The sequence below is a fragment of the Tursiops truncatus genome, chromosome 3 (genome assembly GCF_011762595.2).
Source record: "Tursiops truncatus isolate mTurTru1 chromosome 3, mTurTru1.mat.Y, whole genome shotgun sequence".
In the NCBI taxonomy this organism is placed as follows: domain Eukaryota; kingdom Metazoa; phylum Chordata; class Mammalia; order Artiodactyla; family Delphinidae; genus Tursiops; species Tursiops truncatus.
In genome coordinates, this window is record NC_047036.1 from 127,649,451 (window position 1) to 127,670,099 (window position 20,649).

Below are 20,649 nucleotides of genomic sequence, written 5' to 3' on the forward strand. Positions count from 1 at the left end.
CTCCTCTGACAGCTGTCCCTCATCCTCTACAGTCTAATGGAACCTCCCACCATTGGCTCTCATGAAATCCCTCTCTTCCTTTATAGCCTTAATTGCAATAATTAATTATTTACTTAGCATCTGCTTCCTCTCCTAGCCCAGAAGGACAGGCATCGTGTCAGTCTTCATCTGTCAAACCCCAGCCCTAAATATATCTGAGTAGAGGCTCAATGAATATCTACTGAGTAAATCAATAAAATGATTAGCGATGACGCTGAGCTCTAGTATGTGAAAATCATAGTATTCTGCAGATTTGTGAAACGTCTTAATTAGGGGTTTAGAGACCGTTAGACCAATCTCATCTTATGGATGGGAAAACAAGGCCCAGAGAGGGGAAGTGACCTTAGCCGAGACTCATAGCAAATTACTAGTTGCGTCCAGGTTGTGGTTCTCTTGGTTTGGGTTCTTATTCCTGTAGCTATGGCTGTTTCAGGTGAAGCAAGATAAGCTCTTAGAAGCAGTGTCTCATTTTTTTAAAAAATTAATTCATTTTATTTATTTATTTTTGGCTGCATTGGGTCTTTTTTGCTGTGCCCAGGCTCTCTTTAGTTGTGGCAAGCTGGGGCTACTCTTTGTTGTGGTGCATGGGATTCTCATTGCGGTGGCTTCTCTTGTTGTGGAGCATGGGCTCTAGGGGCGCGGGCTTCAGTAGTTGTGGCACGCGGGCTCAGTAGCTGTGGCTCGTGGGCTCTAGAATGCAGGCTCAGTAGTTGTGGTGCACGGGCTTAGTTGCTCCACAGCATGTGGGATCTTCCCAGACCAGGGATCTAACCCATGTCCCCTGCGTTGGCAGACAGATTCTTAACCACTGTGCCACCAGGGAAGTCCCTAGAAGCAGTGTCTCTTGAGGTATAGGTCTTTGCCTCTGTATTAGGACTCAAAGCAAACAGAGAAGCTACCTTGGATAGCCCTCTCCACCAGAGGGCTCTCCACTGCTTTTGCTGCTTGGAACACTGCCATTAAGGATTCATCACATTGCGTGCAGTTGTGCCCTCTACAAGTGCCTGTCTGAGAAGGCATGTGTGATTGGGAGATGTGGCCAGAACCTCATCTGGCAAAACATGTATCTAAGTGATTTGCTGCTTGGAATGCAGAATTAATAGTAATGTGAATGTTGTTTTCAAGAATGCGAACACGGTAAATAGAGCAGCGTACAGAAGTGATAACTGATGGGCAGGGAGGAGGCTCAGGGTACGTGAACTCAGTGGGATGCAGGGGGGCGCCAAACACACACGAAGAACCAAAGGAAGATGTTCGTAGAAATGAAACCTTGGCATGAACGTGGGCCACTTCAAGTTGAAGGAGCTGCACCGTTTGGAGGAAAAGAAGGGTGCTGACGATTCAGAGGCTATGCAGTCATGTCATGTTTACATTCTCCAAACTGTTGTTGACTCTTCTGAGGGGCCCAAGCCCTGTGCTACGTGCCGGGAGTGTGGGGAGAGCCAAGAGGGACGGCCCCTCCTCTTGGTGCTTGTGGAGTAGAGAGCAAGGCAGATCTTAAGCAAATGATCATTCTACTGGATGAATAAATAGAAACCGAGGGAACCGTGTGAAGGAATGGGATCTGTGAGAGCAAGTGATAGGGACTTACCCAGACTGGGTTGGGGGAGATGGAGTGGGGGTGTGTGTGTGTGTGTGTGTGTGTGTGTGTGTGTGTGTGTGTGTGTGTGTGTGTGTGTGTGTGTGTGTGTGTGTGTGTGTGTGTGTGTGTGTGTGTGTGTGTGTGTGTGTGTGTGTGTGTAGGTGCGCGCGCGCATAGGGGGTGGTGGTCAGAGCAGGCTTTCCTGAAGACATAAATGTGATGAGTTGAAACTAAATGGATGGGGCATGAGGAAAAGGGAGCGTTCCAGCTGGAGGGAATAGTGTGTTAACAAGCCATGAGGCATCAGAAAGCGGGTAGCAGGTACCAGAGGTCGGTGAGTACGACAGCCGTAAAGGGAGAGAGGAGCTGACTCCTGTGGGATGAGGCTGGAGGGGTCAGGGGTCAGGGGAGGAGGGAGGGTAGATGTGGCTGAGTCTAGGTGCCCAGTGCTACTCAGCGTGGTCTGTGCACCAGCACTGCAGCCAAACTCTTATTTACAGATCTGTGACAAGACAGGCACAGAATGGAGAGTGAGCTTTCCTTGCAATCTGCTAGTGATTTTATGTCTGTTAAATCTTGTATTTTAAATGTCTGTTTATTCACTTTTCAAGCAATTCATTTTTATATTATTCAGGTTTTTCAATGGGATGGTATGGGGGAGCCATCCTTGTTCACGGTGGCATTGTGGTCTTTATCCGAAAGCCACTGAACGATTTTGACTAGGCGTGTGACAAAATCAGAGCTAAGTTTTGCAAAGATAGCTCTGGCTGCCACGGGAGCTTGGAGTGGAGAGCGGCACAGGAGGAGGCTGGGAGGCAGTGAGGGCGCTGCCCCAGGGGCTCAGGAGACTGGCTGTGAGGATGGTTGTGGGACTGAGCAGGACTTGAAGCCAAGGCAAATTTGTTGGCAGGGCTTTTTGTCAAGGTAGACAAAAGAGAACAGGGAAGAGGGCTTTGTTTGGAGAGAGTTTGGTGCTTTGGTGGCAGGAAGTATCATTGCTGGGAGTGCAGAGGGACCTAAGTTCCCCAGGAAGAAAGGCCCTAGTTCCCCACCTGACCCCGGGGGCTGAGAGAACTTGCGTGAGCAGGCGGCTGCCAGCTGTGCGTGAGCTGCCTCCCTTGGGCCCTTCTGGCTGTGTGCTGGGCCAGAGACAGGCACCAGGGAGGGGGTGACCCTTGACAGTGCTCACGAGCTCTCCACAACCCTGCAGCTTCATTTCTTTTCTTTTTTTTTTTTACATCTTTATTGGAGTATAATTGCTTTACAATGGTGTGTTAGTTTCTGCTTTATAACAAAGTGAATCAGTTATACGTATACATATGTTCCCATATCTCTTCCCTCTTGCGTCTCCCTCCCTCCCACCCTCCCTATCCCACCCCTCCAGGTGGTCACAAAGCACTGAGCTGATCTCCCTGTGCTATGCGGCTGCTTCCCACTAGCTATCTACCTTACGTTTGGTAGTGTATATATGTCCATGCCTCTCTCTCGCTTTGTCACAGCTTACCCTTCCCCCTCCCCATATCCTCAAGTCCATTCTCTAGTAGGTCTGTGTCTTTATTCCTGTTTCACCCCTAGGTTCTTCATGACATTTTTTTTCTTAAATTCCATATATATGTGTTAGCATACGGTATTTGTCTTTCTCTTTCTGACTTACTTCACTCTGTAGGACAGACTCTAGGTCTATCCACCTCATTACAAATAGCTCAATTTTGTTTCTTTTTATGGCTGAGTAATATTCCATTGTATATATATGCTACATCTCCTTTATCCATTCATCCGATGATGAACACTTAGGTTGTTTCCATCTCCGGGCTATTGTAAATAGAGCTGCAATGAACATTTTGGTGCATGACTCTTTTTGAATTATGGTTTTCTCAGGGTATATGCCCAGTAGTGGAATTGCTGGGTTATATGGTAGTTCTATTTGTAGTTTTTTAAGGAACCTCCATACTGTTCTCCACAGTGGCTGTATCAATTTACATTCCCACCAACAGTGCAAGAGTGTTCCCTTTTCTCCACACCCTCTCCAGCATTTATTGTTTCTAGATTTTTTGATGATGGCCATTCTGACTGGTGTGAGATGATATCTCATTGTAGTTTTGATTTGCATTTCTCTAATGGTTAATGATGTTGAGCATTCTTTCATGTGTTTGTTGGCAGTCTGTATATCTTCTTTGGAGAAATGTCTCTTTAGGTCTTCTGCCCATTTTTGGATTGGGTTGTTTGTTATTGAGCTGCATGAGCTGCTTATAAATTTTGGAGATTAATCCTTTGTCAGTTGCTTCATTTGCAAATATTTTCTCCTATTCTGAGGGTTGTCTTTTGGTCTTGTTTATGGTTTCCTTTGCTGTGCAAAAGCTTTGAGGTTTCATTAGGTCCCATTTGTTTATTTTTGTTTTTATTTCCATTTCTCTAGGAGGTGGGTCAAAAAGGATCTTGCTGTGATTTATGTCATAGAGCATTCTGCCTATGTTTTCTTCTAAGAGTTTTATGGTGTCTGGTTTACACTTAGGTCTTTAAACCATTTTGAGTTTACTTCTGGGTATTAACGAACTTCCAGCTTCCTAGGGCATGTGGGTGAGTGGAACACTCAGCAGACTGGGCTGTGCTCGAGGAAGACCAGGTTCCAAAGACTGAGTTGCTTTGGGTGAAGGAGACACTCTACTCAAACCTTGACTGCAAAGCACCATCACTGAGACCCTTATCTTTGCATCCCAGGTGCTGTCTAGCGAGTTCTAACCATGGTGTCAGGAGCAGTAGGGCAGAGGAGAGGCAAGAATGGTGTGTGTACCTGAGTGAGCTTCGCTGGTCTGATCTGCATGCCTATAAAAGGTTCCGGGAGGGACTTCCCTGGTGGCGCAGTGGTTAAGAATCCGCCTGCCAATGCAGGGGACACGGGTTCAAGCCCTGGTCCAGGAAGATCCCGCGTGCCGTGGAGCAACTAAGTCTGTGCGCCACAACTACTGAGCCTGTGCTCTAGAGCCCACGAACCACAACTACGGAGCCCACATGCCACAAATACTGAAGCCCGTGCGCCTAGAGCCTGTGCTCCACAACAAGAGAAGCCACTGCGATGAGACGCCCGCGCACTGCAATGAAGAGTAGCCCCCGCTCGCCACAACTAGAGAAAACCCGCGCACAGCAATGAAGACCCAATGCAGCCAAAAAAAAATAAAAAAATAAAATAAAATAAAAAACCAAAAGTAAACCAATGTTGTCATAGTTTCAAAAAACAAAACGCTCCAGGAGACTGGCTTCTCTGAACCCTTCTCAGGGAAGCCTCAGCACTTCTGTGGCTTCCACTCCACTCAGGGTTTTTTCTTTCTCAACCATTACACTGCTGTAAATCAGGGTCACTTCCAGTCATAATGCTCAGGTAGTGCCAGTTGGGAAACCCATTCAGGTCTTTGACAGTTTGATCTTAGATCAGACCCGGTGAAGGCAAAGCTAAGAGGGTGACAGACTCCAGGCTGTCTCTGGAGCAGAGGGGGGCTGGTGCTATCCAGGGGGATTTGGAGGCCATGGTTTGGGGGAAGACATGGTTCTCTCCCCACATTTCCCCCTTTCACAGTGCTTTTACACCTGGTAGGGTGTACGGATTTAGGGTTATAGAATCGTATGTTATCTGAGCATAAAGGTATCATAATGATTATCTAGCTGGAAGATGGCAAAACCAAGGTCACTACACCCTTCTCTCTGTAGGAAAGACATCAGGAGTTAATCCCTGTATCCTATACAGCCTCAGAAGCCCCCTCAACACACCCCTCCAAGAAGATACTGCCAATAAGTTGGAGTTAGCATGCAGTTTGAGGAGATGTGTATTGGCTTCCTAAGGCTGCCATTACAAAGCACCACAAACCAGCTGGCTTAAAACAATAAAAGTTTTTCTTTTCACAGTTCTGGAGACTGGAAGTTCAGCACCAAGGTGTCAGTAGAGCTATGTTCTCTCTGACAGCCCTATAGCGAAGAATCCTTCCTTGCCTCTTCCTGTTTCTTTTGGTTTCTGGCCATCCTTGGTGTTCTTTGGCTTGCAGATGAATCATCTGATCTGTGTCTCTCTCTTCACATGGCTTCTTCCCTGTGTGTCTGCCTCTTTTTTTTTTTTTGCTGTATGCGGGCCTCTCACTGTTGTGGCCTCTCCCGTTGTGGAGCACAGGCTCCGGATGCACAGGCTCAGCGGCCATGGCTCACGGGCCCAGCCGCTCTGCGGCATGTGGGATCTTCCTGGACCGGGGCACGAACCCGTGTCCCCTGCATCGGCAGGCCGGACTCTCAACCACTGCGCCACCAGGGAAGCTCTGTCTGCCTCTTTTTATAAGGATACCAGCCACTGGATTAGGGCCCACTCTCATCTCGATTGACTATCAAGATGATCTTAACTTGATTATATCTACAAAAATCCCATTTCCAAATAAGGTCACACTCACAGGTTCCAAGTGAACATGAATTTTTTGTGGAGAGGCACTAATCTACCCACTTCAAGACTTAATGCTATCCAGAGCGTTAAGGAGTCTCTTCCTATTTTGTAGATGAGAAACCTGAGGTCCAGAGAGGAGAAGGGACTTGCTGCAAGTCACATGGCTATTAACAATTGGTCCAAGATGAGAACCCAGGATTCCAGACTGCCAGTCCAGTGCTTTCTGTTATATATTTGAATAAAGCATTAAAATCAATATTTTTCTTCTTCCGTGGAAGAGGCTTACATAATCTAGTTTCATGGCTTGTTTCTGTGAATCCTTAGCCAAAGGGTAAGCCAGCTGTGTGTGTAGAGTTGGTGATTCTTTGCTTTCTAGGTAAGATGCCTTCCATAAGATCTAGTCTTAAAGGAATTGCTATGCGTCAAAGTCCCATGTGCTAAAATGACCCTAGCCTGGATCCCAGCACCACTCTGGACACACGAGAATAGATGCTCCATCATAGGTATTTGGTGAATTTGATGTGTAACAAGTGTTTGATAAATGAGCAATCCATGCATTTGTTGCTTTTGTCTGTTTTGGATACAAGTAGAATCTTGGAATGAGAAAGCTGGTTCAAGAAAGGTGGAGAGAGCTGAAAGTCTCTCTAAACAGGGTTGAAGATGCAGATCAGGGAGAAATGTGAAGTGGCAAAACTGGGGGCTGCTTCTACCTATTCCTTGACGACATGCTCATTAAGACTTCCGTTTCCATTGAAGGAGACAAGAGAGCAAACACAGAACACTTTCTGTGGTGCTTTTGGGCTTTGTGTAAGGCGTAGTGTTAGACGCTTTATAAATATCGCTTACCTAATTTTCTCAATTCAGTGAGGTAGATGTTATTATGCCCACTTTATAGGCTAGGAAAAAATAATTAGGAAATTCCCTGGCAATCCAGTGGTTAGGACTGTGCACTCCCACTCCTGAGGGCCCAGGTTCAATCCCTGGTTGGGGAACTAAGATCCCACAAGCCACGTGGCATGGCCAAAAAAAAAAAAAAAATTAATTTGTTCAAAGTTACATAGCTAATAAATTTTGGGGCCTGGATTGAAACCAATTCTTTCTGACTCAAACCTATTTTATTTTAAAAATTTACACCCAAGTGGAATGTGGGTCTTACTTCCATTTCAGAAGCAAGGTATGAGGAGCTCTAACTGTGCAACAAAATTTGGTTTGTGTGAAGCTGTTTCTTTTGGCCACCTGTAGAAATATCAAATATCATCTGAATATGTTTAAAAATTTTTTTATTTCCCTGTGTCCCTTAGAAATTCTCATAAGACAGTGCTATCATATAGCTTTCACCTTCATTAGCCAGTGTGATCTTCAAAATTACGTGGTGGGGCAGCAGAATAGGGGGAAGCATGCCCGTTTATTGGTGAGACAATTGAAACTCAGAGAATGAAAATGACTTGCATGAGGGCACACTTGGAGATAGTGGAGAAAGTAGGCCCTTGACCAGGTCATCGGATCGCCAGTCCAGTGCTCTCTCGTGTAATCAGTGATACCCCCCTATGCTTAGGTGTGTGCAATGGAATTGTATTCCCCTGACCCCATTAGTCTTGCAGAGGAAACAGTGGGACTCACATTCACATTTTAGAGTAAATGACTCCATCCTTTTTTTCTTTTATGCATTTGTTTAGCCACCCATTCATTTCTCTAACCATCATTCATGGTACTTCATCTCCCATTACTCAGTCATCCATCCAATTCATCTGTCCATCTATCTATCATCCTTTCACTCATCCTCCATCAAACCAACTGTTGATCCCTCTAAGCATCCTTACCCACTGTTCTCATAGTTCATAACAACATGCATAGTCTGACCTGTAATCTGTGGAATGAACCAAGATACACATAAACAAAGGATGTCAAGGGAAGACACGTTCCTGATTTTCCAGATGTTAGTAGAAGATAGATATCTGTCTACAGAAACCTGTACTACAAGGCAGACTAAGTTTATTTAGAGAGTTACCATGAGGTTTAGAGAAGGGAGTGCTTACTTATGGCTGGCAGGGCTTCAGGGAGGAGGGGCCATTTGATCTGAATCTCCATGCAGATCAGTGTTTCCGAGAGTGAGTTCCCCAGATGTTGGAATCCCATGGCCTGATTATTTATAAAAAAGCATATTTTTTCTTATACTTTTACTGAATCAGAATTTCTAGGGGTAGGAAATGGAAAAATGCATTTCTAATACATGTCCCTTGGGTGACTTAAAAAAAGCTTTATTGAGCTATAATTTACATATTGTAAAACTCACCCATTTTTAATGAACAATTCAACAATTATTAGGATATTTACAAAGTTGTACAGCCATCACCACAGTCTAATTCCCTAGTGACTTGTAGTTTGCACACTGAAATGGATCAGTTATCCAAGAGGATAGGAGGGGTCATTCCAGTCCAAGGAACAACTTAAGCAAAGGTTTAGAGGGAGGTTGTAGAGATAGTTTGGGGAGGAATGGATAACCCCATCTGCCTGGGTGTAAAATGAATAAAAAGAGGAAAAAACATTAGAAAGAGGTGATGGCAACGATCAGGTCACTTCCAGACAGCTAGTTTGGTGGGGGGAGGGGACTGGGTACCTATTGTCTAAGGTGAAGGTAGAGGGGAGAGAGAAGGGTTGGTTAGAGACACAATTCTTGGCTGCTCACTGTACTGCAGGAGGGTCCCCCGCAAGACCCCCAGACCAGTTGGATGAAAATCATTTCGTTGAACGATCGATTTACCAGATGGAGAATTCATTGTCGAGCTGAGGATATTGTATCTTGGGGCTTTTTCTGTGAATGGGTAGACTTGCTCTGGTGAGCACTTCACTGACTCTTTCACTTGTCACTTATTCCCCAGTCCTGCGCCCTGTCCTCTGCGCATGTCTTGGTTCCTGCTTGTCCCCCTATATCTATCTGCTCCTTGTGCCCACACCCTGGAGGTAAAATGGCAGTGGCTAATTCTCTTAGTGTAAGCTTCAGTCTTTGTCTGACAGCTTTGTGTGAATCAGTCCTTTGCTGAATTGATTTTCAATGTATTGGCTTTTGCCTATCTGCTCTCGAGCCCAGACGGTTGGCTTTGATAGCTACTTCGCTGCTCTGTGATTTCTGCATTGACCTCTCAGTGCTTCCCTTTGCCCTGCGTATAACAAGAAAGCCCTCAGCCATCCTCAGCTGGTCCCAGGCCTCAAGAATGAAGAATTGTAATAACAATTGTGAACTTCTTTGGCCTCCTTGAAAGGAAAGGGTGAGGTAGATGGAAGGCGTTGCTATAATTATTATGTGATAGCACATATATTGGTTTTTCTCTTCAAATCATTGTCTGGGGCTCTGTTTTGAAGTTGGTTTTTACCCTCCTCGCTCTTATTGCAGCCTCCCATGCTCCCGTTCCATATTTAACTTTTCTGCAATTCAGCACCTGCTCTGTTAGTGCACCTCCCTTCCAGGTTTTTAGGGTGAGGTACCTGCATTTAGATCAGCCTAAGCTGTGGGATGGTGTGGGTGCCTTCACAGCCAGGCCTTCTAGACCTTCCCTTCACTTTAAGGAGTAGAGGCTAAGGTACCTGGACCCCAGAAAGACCACTCCTCCCATCCTATTTCATGTAGTGATTAAGAGCCTGGACTCTGGAACCAGACTCCTGGTTTGAACCCTAGCTCTGCCACTTACCTGCTGTGTGACCTCAGACAAGTACCTTAACCTCTCTGTGCCTCTGTTCCCTCATCTGTAAAATGGGGGCCACGCTAGTAGTAACCTCACAGGATTGCAAGAAGGATTAAGTGTGTGAAAAGCACTGAGGATATTATCTGGCATATAGCTAGCACCGTGGAAGTGTTAGTTAATGTTGTTTCCTAGCTCTTTAGTTTTATTTCCTTTTTGGTGTGTCAGGCTGGCGTTAAGGAGCCTAATTCTGTTCCAGGCACAGTTGCTAAGTTGCTGTGTGAATCGGGTGTGTCATTTCTCCAAAATTCAGCTTCCTCCTCAATTAAATGAGACTCATAGTCTCTGCCTGGGATTACTCAGAGGATGAAATGACATAATGGGCATGAATGGCTTTTGTGAATGTTAACATTTTGCCTGCTTGAATGGCGACAGGATGCTAGATGTTCTGTGAAGGGTCGACTGTGTTAAGATCATTTCTTGGAAGGGGCGGCTTGCTCTCCGGGAATAAAAGTCCAGCATGGAAACAGTGAGATCCTGATTATTCCAAGCCCCAGTTGGTTTAGTCCTTACGTGTGGCACCATTTTGAGATGTTCTCTTCCTGGCGTCTCCTGGGAGAACAGTGGTTACACTACATGTCGGCATCAGGGTTCTTGGTTGCAAACAACAGAAACCAACCCTTGCTCGTTTAGACACTGAAGGGAGTTATTAAATGGTTTTGGGGTAGCTCAGAGTGTTCAGAGCACCAGAAGACCAGGAGGCTGTGCAGCCAGGATCAATGTCCAAAGTCACCCAGCAGAACTGATCCAGAAGGATACTGTGGAAGCCACCGCTGCTCACACACACATAGGGCAGGGCTATAGAATGCGGCACCTGGAGCCAGGAGCTCACTACGGCTTCGAAATCTCTTATCACTGCTGCTCCCTGCAGCATGGCTTCATTCTCTCCAAGTCCTGACTAGCTTTTCTCTTGGTCAGGGATCGTGGCCACAAAGAGCTCTACACCCACCCATCTCTTTCAAGCTCTACCATCTTCTTTTGGTTCCCAATGAAGAAGGCATTCCAGGAAAAGGATTGGCTGAGCTTTGGGTCATTGTCCATTCTTGGACCAATCATGATAGGCCTTGGTGGTGGGGTACCATTACTTGGCCAGCTTGACTCCCATGCCCACCCTTGGGAAGCAAACCATGATTGGCAGCTCTCAGTGGGAGTGAATGGTTGGAATGGTGTGAGGAGGAGGGTGGATTTCTCAGAGGCAGGGACAGGGGATGAGAAGGACTAGTCTAGGTAATGCTTTCACCTTCCAGCACTACTGGGAGATTTGGGTTCTGACTCCTTGGCTCTTTCTGTCCTCACTGTGCTATTGCACTAGACCAGGCCTTCATAACTCCATGCTAGGATTATCTCCTTTCCTCCACCAGGCTGTCTGATCACATCTTTATCAGCATAGAAACTTTCATTGCTTTCAGACTAGAGTCCAACTTCATACTATAATACTTAAAGGTTCAATTATTCTTTTAAAAAACTTTTTTGTAATGATAGATTTCAAATGTAAATATGATCATGTATTATGAACACTTATGTACCTATAATCCAACTTGAACAGATTTTAATATTTTGCCTTCTTCAGATTTTTTAAAAAAAGGAGTAAAAAGTTACAAATAGATTTAAACTACTCCAGGAACCTGTTCTTTTTAAAATTTTTTTAATTGAAGTATAGTTGATTTACAATGTTGTATTTAATTTCTGCTGTACAGCAAAGTAACACCTATATATATATATTCTTTTTCATATTCTTTTCCATTATGATTTTTTTTAACATCTTTATTGGAGCATAATTACTTTACAATGGTGTGTTAGTTTCTGCTGTATAACAAAGTGAATCAGTTATACATATACATATGTTCCCATATCTCTTCCCTCTTGCATCTGCCTCCCACCCTCCCTATCCCACCCCTCTAGGTGGATACAAAGCATGGAGCTGATCTCCCTGTGCTATGCGGCTGCTTCCCACTAGCTATCTAGTTTACGTTTGGTAGTGTATATATGTCCATTTCACTCTCTCACTTTGTCACAGTTTACCCTTCCCCCTCCCAATATAGAGAAGGAACCTCTTCTTAATTTTATTTCCCCTTTCTCTTCTCTGAAGTTTACCACCATCTTAAATAGAGTGACTGTCATTTTCAAGCACGACTTTATGAATTTTCTACATGTTCGAGTCTCTGTAAAGTGTCTGGCATTACCTTCTATGTTTTAGAACTGTATAGAAATATTCATACCGTGCATATTCTTTTGCCGTTTGCTTTTTTCACTGAATGTATTTTTGAGATTTATTCACGTTGGTATACATAGTTCTAGTACATTTGTTTTAACTGTGGTATATACTGTTTTTTTTCTCTATCTCCTATTGACAAATTTTACTTTTTGCTTTGTTTTTTTTTTGCCACTATGAGCCCTACTGCAGTGAGCATTCTTGTGTAAACCCTGGGGGGTGTACCTAGGAGTGGAATCGCACTAAGGGAGAAGGACAGGGAAAAACAAAGTCATAGCCCAGCAACTTCCCCACTGTCCAGCGCTAGCAGGTGATTAAGCCCAGGAAATCCCTGGCAAGGCTGTTCAAATAGGATTTAGCAGCTTGTGAAATGGGACTTTATTTCTTTAACTAATCCCTTGCCGGGGAGAGGTCTGCGGTCTGATGTCAGTTTGCTCTGGACTGGGAGAGGGGCGGGCAAGCCTAGACAATTGAAAATATTTGCTGATTATAGGACTGGGCCTTTTGAACAACAGGAGATTGGCAAAGTGTATCTTTGTTCCCCCTTCTTTCCTGGGAGTCAAACCCCAAGTGGCATTTACCTTGCTTGGGATAAATGCAGTGGTGAGGAAAAGCACAGAATTTGGAGACAGAGCACACCAAGTCTGCGTCCTTGGTTCTGCCACTTATCAGCTGTGTGACTGTGTTCATGACTCATATTCTCTGAACCTTAAATTCCCTGTCTGTAGAGTGAAGCTCAGTGATGGCTTCTGCTTTCAGACTCAGAATAACCACCATCCTGAATTGGCGGGGTTGCACTGTAGCCAGAAACTTTGGGCCCACGATTCCTTGAGTCAGATCTCGTTGGCAGTAGACCCTTGTGTGGCCTCTGAATCCAATATTCCCTCTTCACCCAGGACTCACCCCATCTGCCAGGACCTGAGTCTTTCCTTGGGAATCTATGCATGATTGGATACCCATCTAGTATTTTCCAGGCCTTTCCTTGGTGAGATTGGACCCCAATTCTTACAGAGCCCTTTCCTCTGGTCCCCACTTTTGGACTTGGGGCTGTTAGGAACCCATATCTCATCCTCACCATCATGACCCAAATATTGGCAGCTACACATGTGAAGCCCTTGCTCTAACGCTGGCAGTGAACCAAGCCCTGTATCTGTGTTTCCACGGAGGTTGTATAGGAAAGCGTCGAGAGCACACATTTGGAGCCAGATAGAGTCAGGTTCAGAGTCCCAGTTTCCTCAACTTTAGAAAGGTGAAAATAACAACATGTCTCTCCTGGGATTATTATAAAGAGTATAAATATCAGAGTAAAGTTTTTAGCATAGTGCCCAAGTCATAGTCAGCACTCAATAAGTTACAAGTAAACGTGCTGTAAGGTGTTGAATGCTCAAGGTAGAGGCAAGAGAGCAAAAGTGATCAGGAACATGGGCTCTGCCATCAGATGGCCTGAGTTTAAGTTCTGGATCCTCCACTCCTGTGTTGTAACCTTGGGCTAGGTATCAAGTTATCTAACCTCTCTGTGCTTAGTTTACCCATCCAAAGAGGACAATAATATTGAACCCATATGCCTATTATTGTGAGAGATAAAAGATGTAATCTCTATAAAACCGTGAGAACAGTCCCGGCACACGGAAGCACTCAATAAATGTAGTTGTTACATTATGTCAGTTATTATTATTATTACTTTTAATATATATGTATGTCTGTAAATATATAGGTATATATGTCATGGACTCAGGTTATCAAAACATAACTTTATTTTCCCAAAACTGAATCTACTTTCCTTCTAGAGCTCCATTCCATCGGAAGGCAGATTATATATTCTTTTCACTTCCAGCAGAACTCAGTCATTTTAGTTATTTGGGTCTCATGGGGGTAAACTCAGGAAACCTCAGGATTCTCCCCCTCTCCTTCCTTTCCCTTGGAGTTGAGGCTGAGAGGTGGCTCAGAGAGGGACACTTGTCCTGACCTGGGCTTTGGTCCCCAGCACCAGTGTTGCTTGGCTGGTGGCACTGCACTGGGCCATCACTTGGTCCTCTCTGTCCTTGACCCTATGGGGCCCTCTTGTTTCTCTACTCGCAGAATGGCATAGGGTTTGGTAGGATGGGTTGCCATACTCCCAGAACCCCAGAAGAAATTGGAAAGTGGGATGAGGATGGCCATGATGGGGCACAGGGCCTATTATTAGTGTCTAAGATTTCTCATTTTTCCTTCAACTGTTCTCTTCCCCCTAAGGGTGGAAAATTCTATAAGCATAGTGGTAGAGTGGAAGAATGGGTGTGCGTGCGTGTGTGTGTGTGTGTTGACTTTTTTCCTAGCCTTTCCTGTATTATACTTGAAACAAAGTCCAAAGTGAGAAATTTTGCTCTCTTTGTCCTTGAGTTCTTTTGTGAAACTTCTCATTCTTGGGATAGTCTTGACCTAATTGTTCCAACCCACTCAGTGGGTAAGGGAGGATCTTGGACTTAGAAGGATGAAGGGGAAAAATCACATAATTTGGTATTTCACACACCATCCCACCATGAAGACAGTTTCACAACAAGCTGGTTAACTAAGTACTGTTACTGTTTATTCCATTTTCCAGATGAGGAAGTAAACTCAGAGAAGCTGAGTAACTTGCTTAAAGTCATGCAGGTAGAAAGAAGTGGACTTAAAGCCAGGCGTGGGCTCCAACTCATGTCACAGTCTTTCTACTTTGCAGTGGGTCATCTGGAAGAAGAGCATCGCTTCTCCCTGACTGTGGGCACTGCCACCCTCCCAAGCCTTCCTTGGCCATGACCTGCTAGGTGGCCCACATCACTCCCCATCAGGGACTGGCTGAGCCATCCCTGAAATTGTGTGATGTGCTGGTCACTGAACATTGGACTGTCCAACTGCCTTGTTGCAGAATAACCTCAATAACGATGTGAATTTTCTCTTCTCTTGTCTCATTCACTCTCAGATTTGCCCATTTCCTGCGTATTCAAGATACTGTCATATCAAGCACATGGAAGCATTTGAATTTTGTAAATCACTGTTAATCATGAATGAATGTGTATCAAAGGGCCTTCATCCTCTGGGGTCTGTGGTACAATGGGGGTCCTTAGCTCCTGCACCCCAGCTGTCAGATTCATGGTCAGGGACCTCTCCAGTGCTCTCGGCCACACTTGCTGCCCCTTCTGTGTGACCCAGAACAGAGCTCAGAGTCAGGTTGTATTGATTTCATAGGAAGCCAGGCCTGCATTTTATTTTCCTTTCACTCCAGGTTTGTTGGCTTCTGCCTGCAAGATGGCTGAAGGCCATCATTTTCGTGTGGAGGATTAATTAGAATAGATTCCTTTGACTCAGGCTGCCAATAAGACCTGTGGTCCTCAGCTATTGATTTAGGAAGCTGAGCGGGAAATGATGGGTCCCCTAACAGGCCCCAAGAAAGCTGTGATGACCGGCATTTTGATGCCCAGGGGGTTCATTGTGGCAAACAGAAAAGAATAAGAATGTGGGAGGAGATTTGGGGGGTAGGGTGGGGAAGGGAGATGGTACAAGGGTTACTGTGATGCGGTGAATGAGGGGAGAATCTCATTTCCTATGAAAGATGTGGCTGAGAAATTGAAAGGGACATTTGTGAACTTTGGAGGCCGAGATGATTGTGAGCAAATTAATAGCTAGATATCAGAGATGTTTGTTCTTATGCAGATAATTGAGTTCTGAAGAGAGAGGTCACTGGTCCTTCAACTTCCCTGTCGTCTCAGAGTCCAAATCATGGTAAAGTTCTAGCTCTTTCCCCCCAGATGACCTCTCAATTTAATTCAACTCAACAAACATTTATCAGCACCTGCTGTGATGGTGGGAGGGCTAGGCCATGAAGGGTATACAGGAGCAGAAGGCATGCCTCATTCTCTTAAGGGGCTTACCATGCACGAGCAGACATTTAAAAAAATAGACTTTATTTTTTAGAGGAGTTAGATTCACAGCAAAATTGAGGGGAGGTACAGAGAGTTCCCATATCCCCCCTTCCCCACACGTGCACAGCCTCCCTCACTATCACCATCATCCACCAGAGGCGTACTTTTTTTTACAACTGATGAACCTGCACGGACACGTCAGCATCACCCAAAGTCCATAGTTTACAATGGGGTTCACGCTTGGTGTTGTACAGTCTGCAGTTTTGGACAAATGTGTAATGCCATATATCCACCATTATAAATTTCACGAAGAGTAGCTTCACGGCCCTAAAAATCCTCTGTGCTCTGCCTGTTCATCCCTCCCCACTAACCCCTGCCAACCGCTGATCTTTTTGCTGTCTCCATAGTTTTACCTTTTCCACAGTGTCACGTAGTCGACCTCATACGGTACGTAGCCTTTTAATATTGGCTTCTTTTACTTAGGTTCCTCCATGTATTTTCACGGCTTGGTAGCTCATTTCTTTTTAGCATTGAATAATATTCCACTGTCTGGCCGTTCCACAGTTTATTTATTCATCACCTACTGAGGGACATCTTGGTTGCTTCCAACTTTTGGCAATTATAAATAAAGCTGCTATAAACATGGGTGTGAAGATTTTTGTGTGGACATCACTTTTCAACTCCTTTGGGTCAATACCAAGGAGTGCAATTGCTTGATCGTATGGTAAGAGCAGGTTGACTTTTGCCGGAGACCATGGGGCAGACATTGTCAAACATATTTAGGATACAGAATACAATACTAGTGGGTGATGGGGGTAGCATAGAGATTGAGACCAAGAGGGGAGGGGGAGAAATTTCCATGATGGGTGGCATCTGAGTACAGCCTTAAATAGGCAAAGGGTTCCAGCAGAGAAGTCATCATGAGAAGTGTGTACATAGAACTTTCTTGGGTTCTTTTTCTGGAGTACTACTGTGACTGGAGCTCATATATAAGTAGTAAAGATAAGGCTGAAAATGTGGTTTGTGGCCAAATCATGGAGGGACTGAAGAGCAGGTGGGGATTTGTCTTTGTAAGTAGCTGGGAGCTATTGGAAGTCTTTGAGGAGGAGGGGGCCATGATCAGAAGTGATCCAGGAGGCATAGCCCTGCATCCCATGCGGACAGAATTGGAGCAGCAAGAGGAGGGGAAGAAAAGATGCCGCTAAGGAGGTTATCCTAATAGTCAGGAGAGAAAAGGATAGGTGTGATAGGGGAGGCAGGACAGCGAGGAGACCACTCAACCTCATCAGCAAAATGGGAATCTATTACTATTGTCTCTAGGGTTTGAGGACTGGTAGGCATAGGAAATTGAAGGAAAGGGTGCATCAGAGATGTCTGTTAGTTTTGCACCCTGAGCATCATCTTTCTTTCTTAATTCCCTTCTCTCTCTGGCCCTTTATTTCCCTAGGGAGTTGGTGGCTGTGAGTAGAATGTATCTGAGACCTCAGGGTGCATGGCTGAGTGGCCAATTTGCAGGCAGGGGATTAACCAAGTGCTACTTTGCTGCCTAGGTAACTAGGCTAGGAGCTGCAGGAGAGCCAGGCAGTGTGGGGACAGGAAGAGGACATGTGGGCAGAGTACCAAGAGGCTCTGCCTCTGATTGCTAGGTGACCGTGGACAAGTCATCCTCCTCCTTTACCTTCTGTCTCCAACGTATCATTTAGGGATAACTTCCTGGCCTCGGGAGACTTCTGTAAGGATAAAAACAGGTCTTGTTCATTTTTTTTTAGCATATAAAATGCTAAAAATGCTTAAATTGCAAGGGGTCATTACAACCCTTTTGGGAGGCAGCGTGATGTAGCCAGACAGCCTGGGTTTGAGTCTTGGATCTATTACCAGCTTTGTGATGATGGAGAGTCCAACTTCTCCATTCCTCATTCTTCTTCGTAGTGACATGGGCCTAATAACTGTCACGTCTGATAGGTCTGTTGTAAGGTGGACTGAAATAACTCACAGTGTAGGTGCTGGTGGAATGTTTGCAGTGGTGATGATGATGCCATCACAGATGCCACTGCACTGCCAATGCCGGGCTCTCCGAATACGCCTAGCATATCTTTTGGCACCAGATAAACCCAGCAAACCTGTGCTACTCCCTCCCCGTTCTCCTCTTAGCTCCTGCTCAAATTCATGTTCAAGCTTGGAGGCTCACTGCATCACGGAATGTCACAGCAGTTCAGCAAGGAAGGACTTCTGGGGACATCTAATCCAATATTTCAACTGTTCCTTGAACTACTGACCAGAAGTAACCTTACCTCCTGATTACAGGGAATGCTGTAGACAGCCCAGACTCTCTAGACAGCCCAGTTCATGTGTAGATACCTTTGATGATTTGGAGTCTAGGTCTGTTTATTAATATCTTCTTTGTGTGTGTGCGTGTGTGTGTGGTGTGTGTGCATGCGCGCGCACACGCTAGACGCACCGACAATAACTTCCAGGGCTATTTCATTGGTATTTTCACTAATATAGGAAGTGAGTCCTTAATGAAACATAGACTGTTGACAGGAGAATAGTGATAGAAAAAAAATAGTAAGACAAATATTCAAGGTATGGAAATGTAGATGAAGAAGGAAAATCAATTGTGAACAGCTACATCCATAATGAAGTACTTCTTTTTTTTTTTTCTCCTTAGCTGAGGGATCTTCCAAATTCAGTCGGAGAAAAAGAGCTTCATGCAGCAGGAAGGATTTGGATTAGACAGTCAAGGACTTTTTCCCTGGGAAGTGGCCAGAGGAAGGTGAGGCTTCTCTTGATGGCTCCCATGTTCTCTTATGTGGGCCAGGCTCTCTCTGATCTGGAGACAGAGGTGAATGAAAGAAACCTGGGAGGTGCTTTCATCCCAGGAATTTGCCAACTGCCAGAAGGGGAGGAAGGAAGGAGGTGAGGAAGAGTCTATTAAAATCCACTCTGTTATGGAGAGGTTCAGTAGAGAGGCTGGCCTCTGGTCTCAGAATGACTCATGCCCTACTGGACGTCCTGACAGCTAGAGGGGCTTAGCTGGCTTGGGCTTCCCTGCTCGCATTGGCTCAGGAGGCTCTCAGAGGGGGCCTCTGGACAGCTTCCAGGTGGACCTGGTTAGCACCGATATCCCCTACTATGGGCTGTGAGAGCGCTTTGGTAATAGAAATAATAACAATACGTAAAAATCTTGGCTATCTAAAATGACTCAGGAAATGAAGCATTTTGGGTAGTGGAATTTTCCTTAAAGCTGAGGATTTTTCTGTATAAGTAGAGACTCTTATGTGTGTGTGTGTGTGTGTGTGTGTGTTTTAATCGATTGAGTCAATATACCATTTCTGGTTTACTTGGAGACAACAAGTGAATGATAGTTGTCCCATGCCATTAATATAGTCATTCCCTAGGGGGTTAATGAACTACACCGTTTGCCCCAAAACTAAATGCTGCCGCCTTTGTGCTTACTGAGCTCTTCTGTCTGCTTTTTCGTTTTTCTGACCCTCCTTGCTTCAAGATATCTTCGCCTCTCATTTCTTGTCAATATCAGTGCATCTGATTCTAGTGGTCTCATTTCTTCCTTTGCATTTGTCTCTTTCCACTTGTAGATCATAAGCTACTGTTGATCTTACCTAACTTTGCCCAGTAACTAGTATCCGACCAAAGTAGAGGCTCAATATTTATATTAATTTATTTGTTCAATAAACAGGTATGAAGCATTTACTCTGTAGTAGGCAACATGGTAGATGCTGAGGATCCGATGATGAAAATCTCAGATGAACCGGATGGCTTACTGTCCTGATTTGGGAATTCACTTCTAAAGGAGGCTTTGGCTCAGCGCTTCCTCCAAGTCCACTCTTCTCTTACCATCCTCCAGCCTCGTGGCTCTCACGCTGCATGTGCCTCAGAATCACCTGGAAGGCTTGTTAAACACACATGGCTGGGCTGCACTCCCGGAGTTTCTGACTCTTGCGTGAGACCCAAGAATGTTCCCTTCTCAGAAGTTCCCACGGGATGCTGATGTTGCTGGTCTGGGGGCATCACACCTGAAGCACCACTTTAGCCACATGACCTTCACTCTGCCCCTCGAATGCTCAGTCTTGCTTCCACCCCCAGGTGCTTGCCTTTGCTGTGCCCTCCATCTGGTCTTGGCCCTGGCGGCCTCCTTTCATGCCCTTCTCAGGGAGGCCTTGCTCCAACACCCAAGTGAATGTTGTTTTCCCCTTCCCAGGCCCTCAGTGTCACATTCCTCGGTTTCGTTTCCTCCTTAGACTTCTGTCACTCTCTGAAATTACCTTTGTATGGTTGTCTCAAGGGTGACTGTGACTGATAAGAGATACTAACACACCTGGGCAAAGGACGCACGTTTCTTTAATATAATTAAAAGACGTAAGAGTTTCAGTGCGTGAAGACAGCTACACAAAGCTGGGGAGGGAGCAGTGGTTTTTTGTTAGAAGTCACAGCCCTTCAAGTCCCTGTGGCTGGTGTGTCAGCTGGTTGAGGTGAGGATCCCCTCTGTCCTCAGGGAGCTCCGACTCATCCATTCTTAGGTTCCTGTCACCCTCCAGACTCCTGTTTACTGATCTGCGGACTCAGTGTTTCCTGTAAGCTCACTTTCCCAGGTGAAACATCTTCTAGGCAGGATGGAATTTCAGATTCGCCTGCATCTATCCTGTGATCTTGTATTTTTGGTTTTTTTCTGTCTTATCTGTCTTATTTGTTTATCTGTCTCTCTCCTCACTAGTGTATAAGTACCATGGGGTGAGGGGCATCGGCTTTCTTCTTTACCAGTGTTT

The 20,649-nt window shown here is 45.2% G+C and overlaps 1 long non-coding RNA gene across 1 annotated transcript in view; it reads left to right on the top strand.

Annotated features, from left to right (window-relative positions):
- Positions 1 to 20,649, top strand: part of LOC141278347 (uncharacterized) — a 98,011-nt gene that overhangs the window by 48,990 nt on the left and 28,372 nt on the right. Inside the window, exon 3 of the long non-coding RNA XR_012330924.1 lies at positions 18,534 to 18,638. This is a non-coding gene — a long non-coding RNA (uncharacterized lncRNA). The remainder of the gene's footprint in view (positions 1 to 18,533; positions 18,639 to 20,649) is intronic.